We start from the raw sequence: 25,608 nt of genomic DNA, 5'->3' as shown, positions 1-25,608 counted from the left end.
TCCCACAGATATATGAAGTCTGAAGAAATTCTCTATGCTGAGAAGACTGAGGACAGCAGTCCTGCTCCCACCAAAAATATGGCCTCTAGGAGGGGGGCAATATACCATGATAATGACTTGCCAGCTCAAGTTCAGAAATGGGTCCCAAAGGTGCCTCTCAGCTCAGTAGTTCAGGCAGAGGATCACCCCAAAAGAACCGTCCTACTCCTAGTGAAGGGACACTCCACTGGCCACCACTTTGGGGTTAACACACAGCCCTGGAATTAAGAGTTCTCTGCTTGTGGCATAGGCAGTCTGAGTTATGTAACCCTCATGGCCCTTTAGGTGACACTTGAAAAAAAACCACATTACATCTTTTATAATGTTCCAGGGAACAAAGTGTTCATTCATTTATAAAAGACTTTGTTAGCACAATTCTCGAATAATAATTATTCTCCTGCATTGAGATATTTTTTGTCTCTTTGCAGTTAGAATAGTTTTAGTGAATTTCACTCCAGTCTATTAGAAATTAAGTTTCCAGCCTCCAGAAATTAAAAGTTCAACAGGTTAATTTGAGAAATGCAGTGTGCTACATCCTAGAAAAAATAGTGTCATGGATTCATACAGTTACCACTGTTACTGTTTAAAATAAATGGAGAAATAGCATTTTACTTATAAGTTTAAACAGTGGGGGCATTTCTTTATGAGCAGCTAATTTAAGACAGGTAAAAAAGGATGTTGACGCAACAAAGACATGCAAGCCTCTTACTTCTAAATGTTCTCTTATTCTCTTCCTGGAAGTACCGGCTTGGTTTCTGCGTCAGCCAAGACCACCCAGGTTGATTTAATCACCAAACCCAATGCATCTCACTGACAATTTCCACAGCACTGAGGGGGGTCAGACCCCTTCAGCAGACCAATTACTGCAGCCCCAGCTTCAAAATCTGGAAGGTGAGAACCCATCTCAAAATCAAAAATCTGGATGGTTCTCTTCATTGCACAAAAAATAAGCCACTTCCATGCAATTCATGCAATATAATGTTTATAGTATATGAGATGTAGCCTATACAACCAAACCTTGCGTTTCCATGGCATTGTCATAAATTCCTCTCCTCCTCTCCCCCAAATCTGTAATCCGTTTGGGGTATTTTGAGGAAAAAAAAGAAAAAAATTGCTGAATTAAAACAAACAAGCTGGGAAAAGACATGCTTCTTAAATGGAGGGCCAAATTCACATAACATGTTTCTTCCTAGTTTTTCATTTATTGTGTGAAACAGGCATTCATTCTATGTCCCATCATATCCTGTCTGAGTCTTGTCCAGAGAACAGTAACTCCCAACCATGTCTTCTTTCTCTTGATTTACAAAAGAGAGGCTGGAAGAACTCTACAGAAAGAAACTCTGCCTTTGTAACACAGATATAGAAATTTCTGGGTTGTACAGCTGACTGGGCATTTAAGAGGTTTGGTTCATCTTGCTTTTGAACTGTGGCTTATTAGAGCTAATTGATGAGCAATCTGAAAAAGAATGAGGCATGAAAATTCCTCCCTCTCCCTTTCTCTCAAGCTCTTTTCTCCACTTTTTGTTCATTTATCTTTTGTTATACGGAAGACTCATCAGAGATATGTACTTTGAATCAAGGTTCATGTGAGTCATCACATTAGCTGCACTACCGTGTAGTAGTGGAGATATAGAAAAAGAAAAGTGGAAGAGAAGATTTGGGAAACTGGAGCAGAAGGTAAATACCCTGAGGCACCTCAAATTCTCCAGAAATGCTACCAACTTAAAATATCACTGGCAAGAATTTTGTCTATTCGTGAATGCAAATAGACCTTCTGGAAAGGAAGACTTGCGAAAGGTAGCTATTTTTATTTTAATATTAACGGGTTGGACACACTGGATTTAATAGCTGTATTTAAGTGAGGAGTATGACATCTAGACAGTCACAGATATTTGAAGAGTACTGTGCTTTGAGAAAGAGTGATGCATTTGAAAGATACCAGCTTAATAGGAGAAACCTAAAGACAGGGAGGAACTGCTGCATCATTTATAATGGATTTGAGATTGCAGAGCTGAATATGCAGTTTTAGATGTTTTGCAGAATCTGAGCCCAGATGGGATATCAGGGACTCCAGAAGAGAAACCAAACTGCTACAGTTCCTTTTTTAAGCTGAGGTAAAGCAATCAGAATTTGTCAGGCTGCAAAAAATAGCTGTGCAGAATGAAAACAGAATAGAGTGTAGTGGACTGCAAGATCAGCAAGATCCAATAGAACACGCAAAGGAAAACCAAACCCACATATCCCAAGAAAGGGTTTGCAAAATACAAGTTAGACAGATTTGCAAGGAGAAGCATGATAAACAAAGTGAGAGTTTATTTTGAGGAGAGACGGCATGCCTGTGAGAAGCAGTTATTTTGCAAAAACCTTGAAAAAAAGGAAAGAATGTACTTGAAAGGATTCCTAGTCTACTTAGAGAATCAGAAAGCTTTGTGAGAGCTGTTCAAGGTACAGGTACATCCAATGCATAGATATTATGTTGAGGACAAATGAAACTCTTCTAAATAGGCTACTGGGGCTCAAATACATGGGGTATTGTGCAGAGAAAATTGCATTTCTTGACACAAAGAGGTAAACCTCAGATCTGACAATGGGAAATCGTTCTTTGTGATTGAAATCTCCTCCTTAAAAAAAAAAAAAAAGGAAAAGAAAAGAAAAGAAAAGAAATAGTTAAAAGCTAAGGTTTCAAGGTTTGAAGTCCTTTCTGCAAACAGATTACCTGTTATTAGGTGAGAATGCAGCCCGCACCAGAGCTAGGAACAGTCTCACCCAACATGAGGTGTCTACAGCATTGGCTACAGCAACGTCTACACATTTACGCCTGAGCTAGCATGTTGGGTCCCCTTCCATTAAATGGAGAGTAACAAAAACTCATAATTTAACCAATGCATTTGTTTTGTGTGTCTGCATCAGGATATGGTGAAAAAAGAAAAGAAAAGAAAAGAAAAGAAAAGAAAAGAAAAGAAAAGAAAAGAAAAGAAAAGAAAAGAAAAGAAAAGAAAAGAAAAGAAAAGAAAAGAAATAGTTAAAAGCTAAGGTTTCAAGGTTTGAAGTCCTTTCTGCAAACAGATTACCTGTTATTAGGTGAGAATGCAGCCCGCACCAGAGCTAGGAACAGTCTCACCCAACATGAGGTGTCTACAGCATTGGCTACAGCAACGTCTACACATTTACGCCTGAGCTAGCATGTTGGGTCCCCTTCCATTAAATGGAGAGTAACAAAAACTCATAATTTAACCAATGCATTTGTTTTGTGTGTCTGCATCAGGATATGGTGAATTGTGCCCTCAAATTGCCTATTTCTCTCCACCTCTTGGGACACTGTTGGGGGGGTGACCAGCTTAAGGATAGACACATGAAGTCTGATAAATCCCACTGAAAGTTTCAATGGCAGGGTTTGTGCTGTAGGAGGGCTGGAGCCCAGAAGGTTGCAATCACCCTGTCTTCTGTATTCAGCAGTTCACTGTGTCACATATAGATATTCTACAGGGAAACAATATATTGTGTGTCCAACATCAGGCTCATTTTTATCCACTGAGGGAAAAAGAAAAGAAAAACATCCATATCCAAAAATCATGGTGAGTTAAACATGTCATCTCCTGTCTGAATATACATTTACTAGTGATGGAGACAAGAGATACCACTTCTGTTTTTGAGAGATGATCATCACAGTGTAATTACTGTCCTTGTGCTGTATGAAGTCTGATCTGAAGGTACTTGGCAAAGGAACAGAACATCTGAAACCAGATGTTTCTTCTCCTTCTCCCAAACTAGCAAAGACAGTGAGTCACCAGTGAGGCACTCAAGAGAGCAGATATTGTCTGAGGAAGCACAATGGCCTCTGAAGCCTCCACCCAACACAGCACAGATGTACCTGTGGAAGGCTGGTGCCTCACCCACGGGCTGCGCTGTGCATGAAGAAAGAAGCAGAAAGAAGTCCAGTAAGGAGACTGTGGGCTTCTACCAGCAGGAATGTACATGGGCTTTGAGGGGCATGCTGACCCCTTGATGGACTGTCTCATGATCTGCTATTTCTTCAGTTTGCTGCTCTTTCTCTCCAGTTGCTTATCTACAGGCAGATAAACCTGCCTTGTCATTACTGCTCGCCTCCACACAAATGTTTTGGGTACTGAATTAATTCAAGATATAAAATGAATGCAGCAGTCATCCGGCTTGATGGATGGGATATAAATTAACTTGTTTTTCTGGAGTGTATTGAGCTGTTTGTATTTCCTGGGAAGGTTAGGTTTGCAGTTCAGAGAAACAGAGCTCTTGTGCTTGAGAGGAGTGCACAACAGGGCTTCTTTTTGTGGGATGCTTTGCATTTTTCAGGGTAAAGCTGACAAACAAGGATTTATAATGTATCATTGGAAAAGATGAGTTTTCCTTACATCTATGAATTGGTAAATCTGTTTCTGATAGCAGGTGATAATGAATCATCATATAAAGAGCAGGATCAGCCATTCTGTAATCTGTCATGTTTTTGAGAAAAGTGGTATTTTTCTGCTCCGAGTAAGAATCTTGCAATTATCTTTCCTATGACTGTGTGTAGCTAGGACTGGAAGAATTTTGAACATGCTGGATACAAAACTAGAATAATCCTGTTGTGTGCTAATCCTTTCAGCAAACAGATTTTTGGGAATATTACTGCCCAGAGATACAGACCCTGTAATTCAAAAAAGGTCTCCTTCATTACCCGTGTATTTAGAAGTGGACAAGTAGGAAGGGCAGGTAACAGCTCCATTCAGCAAGGTTTGAAAAAGCCATGCTTGCAAATGCGGTTAAGCCAAGTCTGCCAGGTGAAGTTGGCCTAGCAAACAGCTATGGTGGTGTCAGCTCTTACCGTGGCTTCAAAGGTTTGTCACGGCTCCTTCCCCATCGGAATGGGTGAAGCTGAGTGTGTGCATGGGCTTCAGATCTCAGTGTGCATGCCATGGCTGTGGGGCAGCAGCTGAGGCAGGGACCAGGGGCTCCTTTCTGCTTACTGGTCAGCAGGGACAGTAAGTATGGGCAGAAAGGTGGAGCAGGCACCAGGAGACTTCAGCACCTGCACAGCAAGATTCGGATAAAGTTGTATGAAAACCTTAGCCATGTCTATGTAAGAACTAGGACTAATACTGGTTGAAAGGGATCTCTGCAGGTTTCTTCTCCAAACTCTTGCTTGAAGGTCAAACAGAATTAAAGCAATGTGTCTCAAAAAGCATAATTAAGGTGTAGTAACGTCTTTATTAAGGGCAATTTTATTAAATGAAGATATTGTGCCTTTATTATATACTGCATTCAAACAGGAATACAAGAAAGTTCTATACTTCACATGAGATCAGACTAAAAGTTTTCAGGGATTCCCGGAAAATGATTTATTCTTTCCCAATATTCTTTACCTTAACTATTTAGCTCCAAGTAGGGTAAGGAGACATCAGGTGTCTCTTTGTTCCTCCATGTGGCTGCCTATAACGCCATTTTATGGAGATGGCAGAATCTAATTACACAGAATCACAGAATAATGTGGGGTTGGAAGGGACCTCTGGAATCATCTACTACAATCTCCCTGCCAAAACAGGTCCACCTAGAGTAGGTTGCGCAGGAATATGTCCAGGCGGGTTCTGAATGTCTCCAGAGAAGGAGACTCTACCACCTCCCTGGGCAGCCTGTTCCACTGCTCTGCCACCCTCAAAATGAAGAAGTTCCTCCTCATGTTTAGATGGAACTTCCGATGTTCAAGTTTGTGCCTGTTACCTCTTGTCCTGTCAATGAGCACCACTGAAAAAAGGCTGGCCCCTTCCTCTTGACACCCACCCTTTGAGTATTTATAGGCATTGATCAGATCCCCCCTCAATTTTTTCTTCTCCTGACTAAAAAGACCCAAGTCCCTCAGCCTCTCCTCATAAGGGAGATGCTCCAGGCCCCTCATAATCTTTGTAGCCCTCTGCTGTACCGTCTCCAGCAGTTGCCTGTCCTTCTTGAACTGGGGAGCCCAGAACTGGAGACACTACTCCAGAGATTGTAAGGAAGCATCTGTTTCTGTCTCAAATATGTTTCCACATATAGAAAAAAATTACTAGCTTCAAATCTGAATGATAACTCAGAATATAAAATTTTCTTTGTGAACAGGAATTATGATAACATTTTGGCTTGAGCTGATACAAACACCATCTTCTCAATCATCTGGAGGGTTGTAAGCACATTTTAATCCTAATTTTGATTTTAATTCACACTGTTCATGGCTCATATTAAATCTCTAAAGGAAAACCTATTTTTGCCTGAAGAAAACCAAATCCAACAACATCTAAATTAGATGTTTAGACAACTTGTATTTCTAGAAGAAAAAAAATCTGTTTTGCCTCATTGAATGGACATTTGTTGAGAAAAATACAATCATTTTCCAGCAATTCTAATTTGCTTTCATGAGCAAACTAGTGTGTATTTTCTCTAACATTAACTAACTCAATTGTCTTGGTAAAAAAGATTGAGTGATACTAACTATATAAGGACCTGGTTAGCCTGACTTTCCCATGAGTGTCTTAGGAATCAGTAACTGGGTATTTTGGCTCATTCCCGGTAGGAAAGACTGTAAAATGATTGAAGCTTATGATAACATCTTTACTGTATATCTGCACAGCAACATATGCAAAGGAGATTTGCTCTCAGTTGGGGTCTTGAAGCAGAACTCTGATAATAAAAGATAATAATTAACTGGAAAGGATGGAAAGCAGAAATGCATAATTTTAGCCTAGGGGATCTCTCTTTTGCTCTGGTGCACCGATGGAGGTGATTATCTGCCATGTATATTTTTCAGGGGATAAAACTTAACAGTATTCAGATAAAAAAATCTAAATTGTTAAGGATAAGTATGTCTTGTACCACCTTGTGTTGGATACCAGTGCCTTCCAGAACACATGAATGCCTTGGGAGTGTCTGAGGTAGAGCTAGTGCATTTTAAATGGAAAAGCTTTCATTCAAAAAGTATATTGTCAAAGTCCAAAGTGTTCTTGAAATGCTTGAACTTGTTTTGAAACTGTCATGTTTTTTACAAAGGAGTTCATCAAAGGACAGCTTGTACCTCTACATTTTTCCTCCAGCACAACAGATCCACTCCACAGTAGTTGTGCCAGTTTAGGTAAGCTAATTGCAAGTGAATTGCAAATGTTTTGCGTTCACAGCTGCTCACGGCTAAGCAACTGCATGGGAATAGATATTTCAGCATAACTGTTCCTGAAAAATTTTCTGCATAAAGTTGTTTACTTGCGAGTAAGTATTCAAGCATGAAATAGCTACTGTCCTTTACCTTCATAACATATATTAATCTGATTTAACTGCTAGATGTAGATGGACACACTATAAAATTCCCATTTTCCATCCAAAGGTTGAATATAGGGTGGAGACACAATGAAGGGTTTAGGGAGAAAAGCAAAGCTTTCCCTTAAACTGAGCTGCTGCATCAGGTACATCCTATGGTTTGTCCTTAGGTGAAACACATGGCGGTGAGCAAACCTTTAAAGTCCCTGCAGAGCCTCACCTCTGTTTTCAGTCACTGCAAGATCCTGGCCACTTCTGCTTTGAATGTTCTAGTGGCCTGGTCAACCAATATCATCCCTTTTCTGAAGTGTGTCCTAGGCTTAGGCTAGAGCTGCAAAGCATTTTTCCCAGCTTCAGGGTCCCCAGGAAAAGCAGGTTTTTTTCCTTGCTTTGTTTTAATCCCAAACCAAATCATATCACAATCCCTTCTGCTCCTTTTATAGCTCTGTTGATGCAGCAAAGGGGAAGGGGAAATGTGATGCTCAGGACACTACACCATGAGTGAGAGGAGGTTTGAAATTAGTAGGAACATTCATTTTAATCCCTAAAATCTTTAAAATATTTTTACCTCTTTGGTCAAGGTATTTCTGTGTTCCCTAGACTGCAGATTCTGCTGCGGAATATGACTCATTGTTTTTTAGCCCAAGAAGTGAAAATGGCCCCATTAGTAGAAAATTATATTAATTACATTGCTATTCAAGAACATTAGAAAATATTAGTGTCTTTATGTGGTTTTGGTATTTTCAGATGCTGTCTATTTTGTCTAACAAGGATCATTAACACTAAGGGAACAGTTCTGTTTTCTTGCACATGTTGCTAAACAAATCATAATATTTCAGGTATATTATGCAGAACACATTAAAATGAAATACTTCACCTTTAAAATCTCACAGTACCCTCATCATTATACAAGTCCAAATTTTGATACTCTTACTTACAATAAATGCGAATTGAATATATTATTCTGGAATCTGTGCTGTTAAGAATAATGGAGTAGTTGACATAGTAATATACTGCTTGCTAGGAATAAGGATACCTACACCGGTCCCTGTCTGTTGGTGATAAAATAAAATAGGAATGCTAATGTAGGTTTATGCTAAAATAAAATGTGCCATTAGACGTTATGCTTCACGAGAGATAAGCCTGCTTTCCACTTTTCCAGGCTGCTGCTAACCTCATCTTGTGGGACTAGCACATTTGTCCTCATCTTTTCTTGCATTTACCACAGAGGCCACACTCCATTGTGTCATATTGTTCGTCTGAGCAAGAGTGGTAGAAGTCAAGGTGGTATTTAGGGCTATGAAGAGATCTAAACAGAGATATAATTCTATGATTCTATGATGCTATGATTCTATAAGTGGACACTGTATGAGCAGAAACATCCTCCTCTAGGCAGGCACCTACCAGCCCGTCACTTCTGTGCACAAATAAAAGAACCATAATTGGCAGCACTTTATATAATGGACTGTTTTCCATTCTGCCTTCAGCTGCAGAGACATTAATTTCCTAAAGCTGCCATGATGTGACAGGCCTTTGCGCTTAGGTAAGACTGAAGCGTGCCAGGAGCCATGGTCTCCAGGGAGAATATTGCCTCTCTCCCTTTGCCCTTTTCAAGCATGCAGAAGTCATATGCATATTGTTGTTGTCCCTTCAGTCCCTCCTTGGCGGCTTCTCACGCTGCCTGCAAGTTCATGCCAGCCCTGCAATGCTTTCAGCAGGTCTCTCTACAGGCTCCCATGTCATCACCAGGACACCCAGGTGTCTTTTGGCTGGAGAGGACTGTGCTTTAGTAAACCCTCAAAGGATACAGGCTTTTTCAAACTGTTCCCCAGGAACCTGCAAAGAACTCCAGAGGTCCCTTCCAACCCCATATCATTCTCTGATTCTGTGACTCTCAGTCTTCAGAAAACAAGTAGCAGGATGTTAAAGAGAAACATGGATCAGGGAGACAATCTCTTACAGCAGGAACAGTCAGAAAGGGATGGCAGTGAGAAATCTGAGCTGCCACCTGGTAGATGTCTGACTGTCGGTCCCTACCGTACCCAAGGTCAAAACCATGACCTGATTCACCAAGGGAATTATTAGTAAGAGCGTTTTGCCCTGGTTCAGCATCTTAGTTGAATTCAACAGTAGAGGTTTAAACACTCGTTTCTTATCACTCATTCCCAGGTTCCCCTTCTCCCTGTTCAATACAATTGCCTCACTCGAGTAGTCCCTCCCTGCCCAGCCAGCGTGGTAGCCCAACACCCCATATGTGTGTAATGTGGGAGAGGACCAGCAGAACCATCCTGCCTAGCAGTTGAGATGCCTTCCCCAGCTCCTCTAAGAATGCATTATTTTTTCAGTGTAGGTGTGCACAGTCATGTCTTTTTCTCTAAGTGAGTGGGTTTTCTTCCATGACCAGGAGGTGACTTGACCTTTGATAAAGAGTTCTGAGCGCTGTGTTTGCCAGCGGGACACAGGGTGACACATATGCTATTTTTATTCTGCACTATGCTTGGTTTCTTTCTGGCCATGGCTACGTAAAAGAAGAACTCACGGATGTGACTGACGTTCTTGATAATTCTTTTCAACCAGAGCTCACCGAAGTAAATTTGTATTAAAAAGCCAAACAACCTGCCCCTAGTCCCTACTGCTAAACACGCCTCCATGTCTCCATGCCTGCATTGTCCCCATTGCCAAGCCCCAGTGCTGCTGGCACTCCATGCAGGAGCAAGCATCAGACTCCAGCTTCTTTTTGTCGTGGGTTCGTGGCTTCCAGTTACTGCTGGCAGGTTCTCACAGTTTGCATCAACGTTCTTTTAGGCACTGGAAACAGCAGCAACTGTCCCGTGCTGAGCACTGCTGATCTAATCATCAAATTTGCTAGCATTTTGGTAAATATTGGTCTTGGTGGAAACAAGCCAAGACACAAAGAGAAACCTGGCCAGTGGTTTGCAGATATAGCTGGGTCTTTTCATCAGAGAGCGCAGAAGAAGGGAGACCATGCAGTGGAGGGGATACTAGAAAGGGTTTTGGGAAGTCCTTGTTGGTGAGTGGACTACAGACTGTATGAGCCATGGGGTGAGCCACCAAGCACCCCTTTGGCAGAATTCCCCATGACACTGCTGGACACCTTCGTGTCTCAGCCTCAAATGTGTTGTGGACACCAAAGGAGAACTGAGGGCAAACAGAGTTTGTGTTTAAAAGAAGGTGGCAGCAAAGAAAGCAGAGGGTTGGACATGAGGAGAAGAAAGCAAGTGAGGTCTGGAACAGAGAAAAGAAGGAAAGTATAGAGAAATGGAGATTGGAACCAGGCAGCCATATCATCTTCTTCTTCTGTCCCCTTAGTCATACCTCACACCTCTTCCCAGCCTTTTCTCCTCATTTTGGCTCTTCAAAAAGCTAGGGGATTAGGAAAATCACAGTGAATCCATTAGTCCAGGCCAGATTTTCCCTCTACCTTGTTCATACCTTTTGATATCAGAAGAAAACCCTCACCAGAAGACAGGATCTTAGGTTAAGATGACATACAAATGGACTCCTGCTGGAAAATAACAGTTGATAAGGAACTGAGGGTCTAATGAGTCTGTGAGCTGCTGACAACGGCATTGCTCAGGCACTTCTATAAACCATGTGCTGCCCACGGCAGACATAATATTAGCAGATAAAATCCACACTTGCCTGATGAACTGGATTAGAAATCTCATCCAGAAAGACAGGCTGCTTAAACTTTGCATTAAAAGGTAACTGCAATTGTCCACTCCTCAAACCCACATGGAAAAAGAAAAGCAGGACAAGGCAAGATATAGGAGTTCTTCCTTGTGCCCAAAGACTGTAGTTTTCTGTCCCTGAAAGTGGTGCTTTCAGATGTCTGCCCACAAAGGCATATGGGGATACCTGACTTAGAGCTGTTCACGGAAGCCTTGCATAGGTACCGAAGTGCTACAGCCTTCATCAGAAAAAAAAGACTAATGAAGATGAAGCCGCTATTCTGCAGGACCCACAGGGCCTGTCTCTTGGCCCCAGTGGAGCAGTTCAGCTTCTCTCTCCTGTTTAGGATTCCCTTAATTCCCTTCTGGTTGCGAGCTCAGCTGTGGAGCTGGCAGGCTGTTCTTTCTTAGTTCTTCATACATATGGCATGTCCCGAGGCTGGAGCAAAGATACACCATCCCTACAGGGGCAGAGGAGTGTCTAGCATTTAGATGTTCACCTTGAGAGAGCTTCTTCTGATAGCTATTACCACCAAGCACCTGTGATCCTTCTGCACCCTGATGAGGACCTCTCAGCCTATGTGTTACTTGGTGGTCCTCCATGCCTATGTATCTTGCTTTTACAGTGGGTCTTGAGGATGCATTTGGACAACATACAAAACCAGCTTTCCCCTGTGACATGAATGAGAGTTTAGGTGTTCATTGTATGAAAATCACATCCATTACATAGAATCCAAACTGGCAAGACAGACCTAGAATGAACCTCATGATGCTGGATAATTCATTCTCCTGCCCCGGATCAGACTCACCAGTATAATGCTCTCTGCCATGTGTTTGCCCACACAGTGACATGCAGTGATGAAGATCCACTGCTTCACTTTTCTTCCTCTGCTGAATGCTTTTTTAATATCTAATGCAAAATCTTTTGCAAGCTCTAAATCCATGGGACTAGCTCAGAATGCAGGCTTCCTATATTTCTTTGAGCACATTGGTGGAAAAAGGTACAATGAGGAAAACAAAAAATATACAAATTCAAATACAAAGCCTGAAGGATAGAGTGTGTCAAAAGGCAATGTGTCAGAAGTGATGTATTTTCCTGTTTCGAGGTGTTAGGAGTGAAGTTCTCATTGTTTCAGGTTCCCCCAGGAAAAAGGCATGACAAATGGCATTTACTGTAAGAATAGGAGTTTCATACAGGAGTAAACAAAATGCACAGTTTTTCATGAAGGAGTCATTTCATCCTGGCAGAGTCTCTAAACTGTTGTTCGGGGAGATCCTTTGCTTGTCTCTCATAACCAGCATTAATCTTTATATGTCTATCTTCTCTCTGGTGCAAGTACTCCTGGGATTATGCACTTGAATGTAGGGTTGTATCTTGAGCTAACTGCCGGGCTATTATGAAGGCCTCTGGAGAGAGGTTTACTCCACGCAGGAGAGTCACTGCAGTATATTTATTTTGCTTTGCACCATGTTCTTTAATAGACCTTTAGCAGCTGTAAGTACCAATGCAGATTTACCATTTGACTGGCCGTGCTCTGGTGATGACTAAGCGGTGATGACTAAATGCCCATTTCCAAGGAAGATGCACGAAGTCATTCCAAGCAAACTGTGAACCTTGCTCTGGAAATGGCACAGCTGGAGACACTGTGCTTGCTGAAACACTTTGGTGCTTTCCCTTCAATAGTCACTTAGACACCCTCCAGTAATTTCTCATTCCCGCGAGGGTGAATATCAGTGTACAAACAGGAGTTACAGTTTGTGCAGTTTACTGTGAAAATAAGGTCTAGTTTTCTTTTCCCCCCTGACCTGCTAGCAGCAGCATTTCCTTAGCAGGGATATGTTTACTAGGGAGGCTAATTGTTATTTATACCATGAGAATTTTTTTTCCATTTAGGCTTATCTTCAGTGTTTTTTAACAGGTTGAGACCTGTTGACTGTCTGCTTTTCTAAGGGCAAGGCCCCTGTCTGTATCACAATAACATCTCCTCAGATGCACCATAAGTCTTTGGTTAATGTCACCACTTCCCTGCCATGTGAGATAGATAGCTACGTGAGACGAGATAAGGATGTCTATCCAGCCTCCTCAGTTAATTTTGGCTTCTTGGGGTCTCCAAGAGTCATGGAAGCAATTTTGTGAGTAACTGTATTTACTGGAGTTGGATACGGGGACCCTCTGTCTCGTTTTTACCTGAAAGGAGATCAGATCATAGGTCCCAGGAGAGAAGATCAGCAGTGTTTCAATGTTGAAATCCAGGTGGGGTGGGTTTAACTCTGACTTGACGCCAATTGCCTGCCAAAGCCACTCTATCACTCCCCCTCCTCAGCTGGATGGGGGAAAGAAGATATAACAAAGCCTTGGCCAGCAGCAGGTCTGTCTTGGAGCCAGCTGGCATTGGCTCTATAGGACATAGGGGAAAATTCTAGAAACTTCTTACAGAAGCCACCCCTGTAGCTCCCTTACTACCAAAACCTTGACATTCAAACTCAATACACTAGGAATGCTTCTTGGCTTTGGATGCGCATCTGCTGATTTAACATTGAAACAAATTTCAGCTGTGAGCAGAGTCCCTTCTTCACTCATTCTGTTTGGAAAAAATCTCATCTTTGTGGGCATGAGGAGAGCTATAGTACACCCCAGATGATCAGGGTACCAGCAAAATGCTCTGGGAATTTTTCATCTCCAGGCTAGTTGTGCCAACTTATTATCTATGTGTGTGATACTAAAGTCAATCATAGCATTATCTTCATTTATTCCATTTTGGATTTACCTCCCATGCACTTCCCAGCAGACACGGAAGCCCTTGGTGATGAACTGCTATTGCTTTCTTCAGGGTGTTAGTCTGGAAATGACATCTACTCAAACACAGACCCTATAAGCTTTACTGCTGGGTTTTCTGCAACACTGCAGCCTGTTTGCCTTGGCTTGAATCTCAAACAGTGTTTTGACTACTTGTATCTCTTTCTTCTTGTCCAGCGTGTGGTGTGGTGAGGCAGCTTCTTGCTTTATCTAGAAGAGATTGCCAATATTTGTCTGTAACATCCTGTACTGAGAATATAATTTTTTTTCTATTGAGTCGTCCTGAGTCAGTGGAGGGCATTTAACAGTAAGTTCTCTGTACTGCTTTGCTTAAATTGCTACCTTAACATTTTCCAGGTCATGGACTCTGTTTCTTTAGTGAAAATGACTGCTTTCTGCATTTGTTTGGTTACTCTGCGAAGCAGGTGATACACCACTGAATCATGCATGTCTTTTCAGATATAAAATGCTTAGACAATACCTTTCAAACAAGTCTGCACAATCTCTTAGCTGTTGTGGAGTTGTGGAGAAGTCAAAATTTTCTACGTGTTCTGTTATTTCTGTTTTTCCATCTGTCCTACAAATACACGTCCCGGTTTAGGCATTAGGGTCAGGTACTCTGTAGTTGAAAGAAGAGACATCGCTGTTAGCCTCTGCCTGAGTCTCCATTCTGCAAGGGTAAATTCAGGTTCTTTAATATCCTGCTGTGGATATGTAATCGTGTCCCCCCGTTGTTAGACTCAGCCTTTACCTGGCTGATGGTTCATTTCCTTTTCCTGCAGGAAGTTTCTGTGACCAGGTAGATCCTTCATGTGCTGCTGACTCCTTGGTGCACAGTTTCCAATAGAACTGGCAAAGGTTCAGAGACAAAGGCAGAGAAAAAGCACAAACAAAAGGAGAATTTTTGAAGACCCACCTCGTACCCCTCTGGCTGCAAAATCTCATCCTTCGGGCTGATGCCTCTGAGGTTTTATGCATACGCTGGTCTGTTCTTCTTGCTGGTGGCCTTGGCATAACATTTTTTTTTTCACACAATCACTACTGCACATGACTTCATATGCAGAACCTTTACTCTTTTCTATTTTCTCTTTTTTACGTTGTTTCTATGATTTCACCATTTTGTGTTTCTCATCTTCCCTTGCTTTCTGCTTGTATTTTTATATGAACTTATGTTAAGTTCCCTTGCTTGTGTTTGTACATTTTGGTAATTTCTCTGCTTTCTCCATGGTACTGACGAGTCATCTCTCCAGTTATTAACAACTCCAATTTTTCTCTGCATTTGGATAGAGTTTGTTCAGTAGCCTTACACGGTCTAATGCTTGTCTCAAAGTTTGTGGGTACTCTGTGACCTTTCTTATTTGAATTGCATGCTGAATTTTTATTGTACCCCTTGAGGCAAATTAAACACATATTTGTGCTTAAATATAAAACAAAAAAAAAAATTAAAGAAAATAAAAAGAACAATGTATTGGGCAGAATCCTACTGCCATAAGTGATTCTACAAGGACTCTACAAAGATGCATCATGAGTTTCTTATATACACTTGCAACAGCAGCAGTCCTGTGACCATTGGCATGGGATGCCTCAGCCCAGTGTTGGGTTCATCTCCAAAAGCCAGTTCTGCTGCTCAAAGGTGGCCCTTGAGCCCTCCCATTCCAGGATGGTGTACAAGACAATGCTGAGGCTGTTTCTTAACTCATTACCAAGGAAACAGTCTAGTCCCTTTCGGGGAGTCCTTCTGTTTCTGGCATTCCTGCTTCCAGCCAGTTTAACCCCTTCAGCAGTTGAGCTTTCTTACGCTCGATGCTGGATCATTCCTTGGTCACAAGCTACCACCACTGAGCAGTTACAATGTGAATTTTCCCTTCAATGCTTGTTTCATAACCTCCACTGCAATCTGACAACCTTGCCAACAGTTTTGTCAGTTATGGTAATACAGTGATAATAATTTCTTGATGATTTTTTTTGAAATACAGCTTTTTAATGTATAGCTTTTCTGTGGATTGAAAATGCTTTTAGAGAGCTGTGTAAATACCATCATGGGCTCTTCTGACCTTTTCTTGGGACACCAGGGCACTATCATTTTCCATTATGAAGACAGTGTGACTACTCATTTTTTACTGTTCTATTCTATTGCCCCATCCCTGGAAGTGTTCAAGGCCAGGCTGGATGGGGCTTTGAGCAACCTGCTCTAGTGGAGGTGTCCCTGCACATGGCAGGGGGGTTGGGACTACATGATCTTTAAGGTCCCTTTCAACTATAACATTCTATGATCCTATGATTCTATGATTCTGCCCAAATGTGGTTGGTTTTTGAAAGTGATGTAAAGGCTGTACAGTTGTCTAAGTGTGACATGAAAGTTTCTTCCTCTTCCTCTTACTACATAACAAAACAGAGACATAAGTCTTACTCCCACAAGCTTTCTAGTTGGGTAGTTCCCTCCTTACTCCCAGTGTATTCTTTCAAGATGGTGTAAATAGTCACCATTTTCATCAAGTCAAGAATAGGAAATTGATATATTAACTTAATTACTTTTCTCTCTGTGCTTCCCCACTCCTTTCTGCCTTTCCCACCCAATATATCTGGTTTCTAATTTCACAAACACTTCTGAAATCCTGTTGAGAGTCTCATCAGCACAGCTTTGCAGCTTGCTTCTTTCACTACATACGCTACATTCTTCCATGAAGTGCTTCCTGAAAGTAAGGTTTTTTCTCTCTTAGTCATGTACTCACAGAGAGATGGGGAGGAGATGAAAGTGCATGTACCACTTAAGAGAAGAAACGAGAACTTTGTCTGCTGTTAGTGGTGGTATTACCCTTTGAGGGGTTACAATGGCATGTGAATGGTTCAGATAAGCCATGAATTTTGGTTCAGTTCAGCCATGAACTTCTTTACTTTGAGGGTGGCAGGGCACTGGAATAGGCTTCCTAGGGAGGAATGTCTCTGGAGACATTCAAAACCCACCTGGACAAGTTCCTGTGCAACCTTCTTTAGGTGGACCTGCTTTGGCAGAGGGGTTGGACTAGATGATCTCCAGAGGTCCCTTCCAACCACATGTGATTCTGTGATTCTGTGAATATATATTGCCATAGTGTAAAACTCTGATAGTTTTACATCTATCAGTCAATAAGCAGCTGTAAACCACCTACTGTGTTTGAATCCTGAATAACATATATCTACACGCCTGTGTTGCTCTTCCTTCCCTTCCCCTTTCAGTGAGTGTTGCAGAAGCTCAAGCATATACTTAACAATGTAATATCCTTTAAAAAATGGGCCATATTCTTAAAAAAATGCTGCAGCCCTTCTGTTTCTGATCAAAGAAGGAGGGTGAGGTAACTCAAGAGTCTCCTTAGCAACTTCTCATAAAAAAACTTGAAAAAGAAAGTTTTTGTTTTTAATGTAAAAAGGGGCCACTGATGCAAACTCTTTAAGTATCCTTGTATTTTAGAATATAGTGTATTGTCAAGAGAAAAAAAGCTGAAGTGCATCCCTGCCTCCAGATACTCGCTGCAGACAATGAGTCACCTACTCAAATGTCAAAGCAGATGCTTGAAATGGGACTGAACTTGAATGCAGAGGAGTGGCCTTCCTGCACCTGTCACCTGTAGCACAGTGCATTGAAATGGTAGTTGCAGAGTCTAAATTCCCTTTCCTTTTGAACAAATATCCAGACACTCTTGAGTAAGGTTCACGTATTGTGTCTCTTCTGTATTCTTCTCTATCCTCTTATTTCTTTTAATGTGAAACTTCAGGGACTTCCCAGGGAAACAGCAATATCCTAGGACACAAACAAATCAAAGTTTGTTCTTTGGTGTGATGAACCTGCATTTTTAGTAAGAGCTTGAAATGAGATTATGGACAACTGGCCTCCTAAATAATAGATTTTTGTGGTTTTGTTTTCCTTTTTAAAGAAATTCTCAGGTTTGAAATGAATTCTCTTCCTATTGCATGGCTGTAGGCACTTGACATTACTGTCACATGTATGAGACATAAGACAAAAGATGTGAGATTGCAATTCGTTTTGTTTGTTTATCAATAACAGTTCTCTATAAATAGCATTATTCTGCTGTGGAATGAAAATTATCAGAAGAGCCACTTTCATGAGTTCTTTATGGAGTATAATTGTTTGAGCCAACTGTAATTTTGTCCATTAAAAAATCTGGATGTTTGAGATGAAAAAACCTTTATTCACCATAAAAAAAGGTTGAAGGGGGGAGAGATGGAAAATATCTTTCAATATTTTAGGAAAAAAGCTAATGGAAATGAAGTTTGGTCTCGATGGGAAGAAGTACTAGCCCATTGAGTGATATTCAAACCACAAACATTTTCCTATGTCCTAATTTAACTGGCTTCTTACTCATCTAAAGCTCAAAGTGTTTTTAATTTGAAATCAAAGTTTAGGTGTTGTTACTGGAACACTGAGTCTCAAATACTTTCTTCCCACTGCAGCTTCACACTTAACTCATTTCATTCAGTTCCTTGCATACCTAAAGTGATGTGCAGAAGGTGATGGAGTAGAAATGCCAATCACTACTTTACTAGTGATTCAAGTAGTTTTCAGGGAGAAAATGACCTGGCTGTAGGCATTCCTTAAGTCCCAGAAGGGTTGATGCCATAAGTCTTCTGTTAAGGGATTCAGAGGTAAGGGACTCTAAAACTCAGAACAATGAATTAGGGCCTTCATTTAATCAGTGTAGGGAAGCAGATTCCTCATTTAGATTTACTCTTTACTCCTGAGAGTGTGTGGCATGGCACAACCTGACCTCAGAGAAGGGCAGCTCCTTCCATGCAATCTATTGAGAAATGTCCCTGGTCTGTGCTGTCCCCAAACCTGGGCATTGTTTGGTGAAATGGCAACTGGCATGGGCCAAAATCATGCCAAGGAGCATCCCATGGATTGAGCAATTCAAAGGATCACGTGCCCTTTCCAGGGGCCGTTCAGTGTCACAGTATGACTAAATCTACATGGTGCCATGCTGAGGTTCTCTGGAGGGGAACAATTGTGAGAGAAGCCAGAAAGGTGACTTATTTCCTCTTCTCAGAGGCTGATCTTGATTTTTTTTGTGTGCGTACTTCATGTCCAGATGTAATGCTGATGAGCAAAAAAGCAACATCTCATTAATAATGACAAGCACAGAGTAAACGGTAATTTCTGAGAGAATTAAAGTCACACTGGGCAAATAATAATTTTGCTAGCATTATTAGCATTATTCTCATAATTTAGGAAGCACGTGATCATCTGTAGGTGTTTCTCTGTGTACTTTTGATACCGTCACCTGAGATCTGGTTGTTAAGAGTTTGCGGTGCTTTTTTCAGGCAGCCTTTGCTGCATATAAAGCAAAAAGCTCGCACTCCATGCAAAAATATAACCTGTTCTCAGAAACTGAGATTGCCACTCAGTGTAAAGGCTAGAATCACAATATTCACTGGTTTGAAGTCACAGCTATGAATTATGAATATTTCTTAGTCATCGCCTGCAGACTGGAATGATAACAAACAAGTGCACTTTCTGCCATTCATTTACTGTGGGTGTTAATACAGAAAGGCCTTTTTACATGTCTTTAGCTATCAATGCAGTGAAGTTTTTCATCCACAATCTAAAATCTTTAAAGTTCCTTACTGTTTTAAGCACCTATCATGCTGATTTCAGTTTTCAAAAGAAAGAATAATTTTGGCTGCCTGTGTTTAGGATGCTTCACTCTAAGTCTGATTTTCCCAGCTCTCAGCATGGGGTGAAAGCTTTTGTAACCACACTGTGCCTCAGAGCAAGCTTCAGAAAGCCTAAAGAACAATATTCACACACATTTTTCTAGCCACACAAAGAGTTGTTGGGAGTGTACAACTCACCTGCTCAGGATATCTAGTAGCAAACCAAGAAACTAAGCCTGGGGGCTTATTTTGGGCAGAGAAGTTTATTTGCACTTGATTTTAAAGAGGCTGTTCTCTGAAGGTGTACACTATTCCAAATCCAGTTGTACACGCATATGTATATGTATATGTATATGTATATGTATATGTATATGTATATGTATATGTATAGATAGCACCTCCAGGCCATGTTTAAAATAAGGATCCTGCTTTGCAACCTGCTATATAAAAATATGGTTAAATGCAGTGTTTCCCATCCAATCTACTGCATAGGATAAGGATCCTTGGAGTTAGTTGTTTTGTCCACGGATAGCAGATCATGATTGGAAGGCCTTGAAGATGATCAGAGGGTTAGAGCTCCTCTCCTATGAAGGCAGGATGAGGGCATTGGGGTTGTTCAGCCTGGAGAAGAGAAGATTCTAGGGACACCTTATAGCAGCCTTCTAATGCCTGAAGGGTGCCTACAAGAAAGCTGGAGAAGGACTTTTTACAACGACATGTAGTGATAAGATGAGGGGTAATGGCTTCAAACTGGAAGAGGGGAGATTTAGATTAGATATTAAGAATAAATTCTTTACTGTGAGGGTGGACACTTGTACAGGTTGCCCAGGGAAGTTGTGGATGCCCCGTACCTGGAAGTGTTCAAGGCCAGGCTGGATGGGGCTTTGAGCAACCTGGTCTAGTGGGAAGTGTCCCTGCCCATCTTTAAGGTCCCTTCCAATCCAAATCATTCTATGATTCTGTGATCATCATCAATGACACTCTTCAGGACTGTAGAGACTGTTGAGCCTTGAGCCCCAGGAACAGAAGGCTGTGTCTGTGCCATACCTTCTCCATCCAGTCTTTTGTGTGTGAGACCTTTTGTTTCCTTCCAAGCAGATGAGGAACCATGTTCATTTGGCACATGTTCACCATCACAGGACTAGCTAGGACATGCTAATACTTGGGATCATGCAGTAGGTGAGGTGGTGATCTATACAATTAATTTTATTTGTTGAAATTGGAGTAAAAAAATAAGAGCTGTTAAGTATCTAAATATATTGCTTGGAACACCCTCCTGATGCTTCACAGCTTTTTTTCTTCAACCAAAATGGTTGCAGTCCTATAACGGGTTCCAGTGAGCTGCATCTGATTCTTTCTTCCCTGAATATTAAGAGCTCCAGCAAGTCAGACGGTCTCTGCTGAGTGCCTGGTTCAGACCCACCTTCCTGTGTATCTGCCACTAGTTCAGCAGCTTCATCTTTCCTTTCTTCTTTCAAAAAGGAATCCCTTCTCTTTGCACAGGTACTCTTCTCTCTGCCTCAAGAGAGAGCTGGAACAGGTGAAATCAGCTGTTATTGCTAATTCTCTACAGTCTCCTAATTTTCTCTTTTCTTCATTTCCTTCCTTCATGACTTTCCTGTACCGTTTTTGCAAAGAAAGCAAACAGGATGGATTAGACCTACCATATGCTGGCCGTTCTTTTTGTGTCTTTTACCTTGTGTTGTTAGATGGGGACCAAAGGTCTTCACCCAGCCTCCAAATTGTACTTTTTCAGAGTCTGTAAACCAGAGCAGAATTGAAAGCCTTACATGACCCACGCAGAAAATAATATTTTAGTGTGATGTGCAGAACAATTACAGTGTTCCCTGCGCTGGCACTGCGCCTCCACACACCTCCCCGTGCTAAATGTTTCACTTTGCCACAGAATATCCTGCGTTCTTCTGCATGACTCACAAGGGGAAAAAATGGCTTTCTGGGACATCTAAGGAATGCATGTGAAATGGATCTGAAACAGTCCAGAGGTAGCTCCACATACTTTAATGACGCCCTCTGTGGCTATCTTGTTCACTGCTGTAGTCATGCGAATCAGAAGGTTCATCGGGCGGTAAGCTTGGTCACATTCATGATTCAGTGGGTTGATTCATAGGAGGTAAGCTTAGAGGGGGAACTCTGGAGTTAGCATAGTATGGGAGACTAGGGGGGCAAGGAGGAAATTTCACAAAATTCAGTTATGGATAAATTGGTCCACACTGACAGCATAAAGAGAAAAAAAAAAGGCAGAAAAAAGAATAGAAAAGACAATGACTTATGAACTCGTGGGTGCAGTTCATCCGACCTAAGTGAGTCAGACATTTTGTGTCCTAAAAGTGCTCGTTTCTCTCTTCTGAACTGAGGGGAATTTGACAGTGTCTAGGTCAGATGTCAGCATACATCTGTAAGGTATTTAAAGGGGAGGTAATTTAGATGAGATTAATCCCACCCTTAAAGACTTGCTATTTATGTACTGGAAACTGGTAATTCAGTGTTAAGCTGCCTTGAGCATTTTTTTTACAGAAAATTTTGATTACAGACCCAGTTCAGGAAACTGAATCCATCTGTTATTTGAGAAAAAAATGGCTGGAGAACAAGGGGAAGAGGACATTCTTCACCAGGCACACGCTCTTCATCCATGCTTATGGGCCAGTAGGTTGCATTAGGCCAGTTGGAGATGAGACACTTGGAGACGCTAATGTGAGATTGTTTGTAGCCCAGCTAACATCATTTCAGCCTGTTGGTACAGAGGAAATCACTATTTCATTTATATGTGTGGCAATAAAACGTGGTTTTCTGCAGCCTGGGGGAACTATCTCTGTGCTTCACAGAAGGCATTGTAGACCCATGCCATGCCAGTAAGATCCAGTGTACAGAAAACTGAAGAGGTTGAAACAGTGGAAAGAGATTTTGTATAAAGGCATATTCTCAACAGTCCTGGGCAGTGGACATTCCTAATGAGAGGTACATGGGTGGAAAATCAGCTTCAGTGAAAAACAATTCCTTATTTATACTGAATTTAGTACTGAAAAGTACTAAGCATATAGCTCACATCAAATCTCCTTAATGATCTGATGTTTCAGCAGTTCTGGCAGCTCTGACAGCTGCACTTGAACCCATGTAATCAGTGAAAACCATGATTTATTCTGGGAGATGTGACCCAGGTCATTCGAATGCAGGAACTTTATAGAACATCAGAACTTGGGATGAACACTTCCAAAGAACTTGGTGGCAGATGAAGTCAGCAATGGAAATTACTGTGAATGAACATCAATACAATTGGTTTTACAGTCCCTAATATTCAGATCAGACCTGATCAGCGAGACAGCTATTCAAAATCTTGAAACACTTAGCTGAACACTGAGTGTATCAGCTACAAATTCAAAAAGCATGGTTCAAAAATAGCATTGTGATTTCAACTGTAGTAATGTAATTAATCTTGTGCAAGACAAATGTCATCTGAAAGAAGGTTACTTGAAGCTAGATCACTTAGCTAAAACAAAAAGCAGGTACTTCGTGAAGACAAATTGATCCAAATTAGGTTAATACTGCCAACTCATATTATAAGGGAGCAATGGGTTTTGTGTTCCATAGCATATTAAATTATGAACATAAGAACACAGGATGACACTAACAGCCCATATGTCCTGTCTATGATGGTGACTAGTACAAAATGCTTAGAGAAAGAACATAAGAAACAGAATAACTCCCAGTATGTAGTGATCCTTACTACTGGAGAGGGCTGGGGAAGTCTCCTAGGAATTATGTGAACCAAGTTTTCATTCAAACAATTTCATTTAATAGCCATCAAGCAATCTATGAAACATCGGTGTTTTTAACTTAATATGGTTCTGTTCCTATTTTAAGCTCCATTTATGTTTTGGACTCCATAACTATTTAAGCAAAGAGTTTCACAAGTTAACTATAGGAAAAAAAATTACTGCCTCCAGTTTGTTTTGAAATCATTACTTAACAATTTCATTGGGTGCCTTTAATTCTGCATTAGGAAAAACAGTGAATGATTGTTTCCTAGGCATTATGTCTGTACAAACAGTCAATTTGTCAAGTGTTTGCAACTTGCTATATAAAAATATTGTTATATGCAATGTTTCCCATCCAATCTACTGCGTAGGATAAGTATACATGGAGTTAGTTGTCTTGTGCCATCCATGGAGAGAAGATCACCATCAATGACACTTTTCAGGACTGTAGACACTGTTGAGCCCTGAGGCCCAGGAACAGAAAGCCGTGTTTGTGCCGTACCTTTTCCATCCATTCTATTGTGTGTGAGACCTTCTGTTCCCCGCCATGCACATGATGAATCATGTCAATTGGGCATGTTTTCACCATCAAAGACAGGACTAGATGGGGCATGGTCTTTAGCATAAAGCTTTTTGTTATTTCTTTCTAAAATGAAATATTGCAATATACATTTTCTTCCTGTATGGTAGAATACCACTATTGCAGTCCTTTTCTGCAGCTTCTGCAGTTCAGGTACGTCCTATGTGAGATAGCAGACCAGAAATTGAATTGAAGATAGAAATTGTCTGGCAGACCAGACAGAATTGAATATAAGAGTGCTTTATGGATTTAGATAGAAGTATATCTTTACCTGTATTTTCCATCGCTTTCATAATAATTGCTAATCAGAATTGTTTTTGGAAACCTTTCTGAGCACTAAGTTGATGTCTTCAGAGGAAATCTCATTTTCACAATGACTGCTCACAACCAATGAATGAATATTTTCTGAATAAAAATACATCATTACAACTGACTATACACAGTTAGAGCTATCTTTTTTAATGTGCAATGCTGGCCTTTACAGAATCACAGAATGGTAAGGGTTAGAAAAGAGCTTTGGAGATCATCTAGTCCAGCCCCCCTGCCAAAGCAGGTCCACCTAGAGCAGGTTGCACAGGAGTGCATCCAGGCAGGTTTTTTATTTATCAACATAAAATTTCATCTGACATTTTATCATGCAGTTACCCAGATTTGTGATAATCTTCTGCAACTGTTTGCAGTCAGCTTTAATTTTGACTATCCTGAATAATTTCATATTATTTACACACTTTGGTACATTCCTTTTGTGAATAATTTATGAATATGCTGAACCACCCAGATTCTAGCACAGATCCTTCTGAAATTATTTTATAACCTCTCTGTGATATTGAAACTTATGACCTCTTCTCAACTTGTATTTCTCATTTTTTAACTAGGTTTTCCCACAGAGGGATCTCTGGTTTTGCAGAGATTGGTGATTTTGATTCTTTGGTGATTTTTTCTTGCAGGGCCATATTGAAAGCTTTTTAAAGACCCTAGGGACAGCCACTGACTTCTCCAAAGAAGTCAAGTAGATTTTTAAGATATTACTTCTATCAGCCATGTCAGTGCTACCTCTCCTCTAATTCTATTCTCCATCAATTTCCAGTTATGTGCTTAGTGCAGTGGTCAGACTTACTGGTCTGTGGTTACCTGGAGCTATCTATAAAATTTGGCATCACAGTTGCTGTGACCACATTCCCCTGGTATTGTTATTAACTAAAGCAATAAGCTTATTGGTTAGACATGCAGCAAATTTGTAACTGTTAGAACTCTTGGGGGAATTCTAGGAAATTCAAATATCAATTCACAATGAGATAATCCTTGCCCACCAGTAAATGCGCTTACCTTCACATGAAGTAAAATTTCACTTCTTCACCAGAAGCCATGAGAAATCACTTCAAGAAACCTAAGTTGTTTTAAAGCTCCAATTGAATGAGTTTTACCCCGTGATTCAGTTTGCATGCTTGCAATAAAGTAGCACAAAGGAACTTCAGTTTTAATCCACATTCCTCTTAGCACTTTGTTTATATTATGCCAAGAAGCAAAAGCTAAGACCTCCCAAACTTTTAGTGTTCGAATGTTCCTGTGATGGAAGAATTTAACCCAGGAGGATAAAATGAATGACCAGATGCATCAGAGACAACACAAAGTGACACCAGTATTCATACACCACTGTTGCATCTGTACAGATGATAGGAAATAGCTGTAAACCTACTGAAGATTACCAAATACACAAACCACATCCAGCTAAGGACATCTCCTGAGATGAACATCGATGAATTCATGGATTCATGGATTTGACAG

Source organism: Calidris pugnax, unplaced genomic scaffold (genome assembly GCF_001431845.1).
Source record: "Calidris pugnax isolate Ruff unplaced genomic scaffold, ASM143184v1 scaffold252, whole genome shotgun sequence".
Classification (NCBI taxonomy): Eukaryota; Metazoa; Chordata; class Aves; order Charadriiformes; family Scolopacidae; genus Calidris; species Calidris pugnax.
This window is presented reverse-complemented; position numbering follows the sequence as displayed.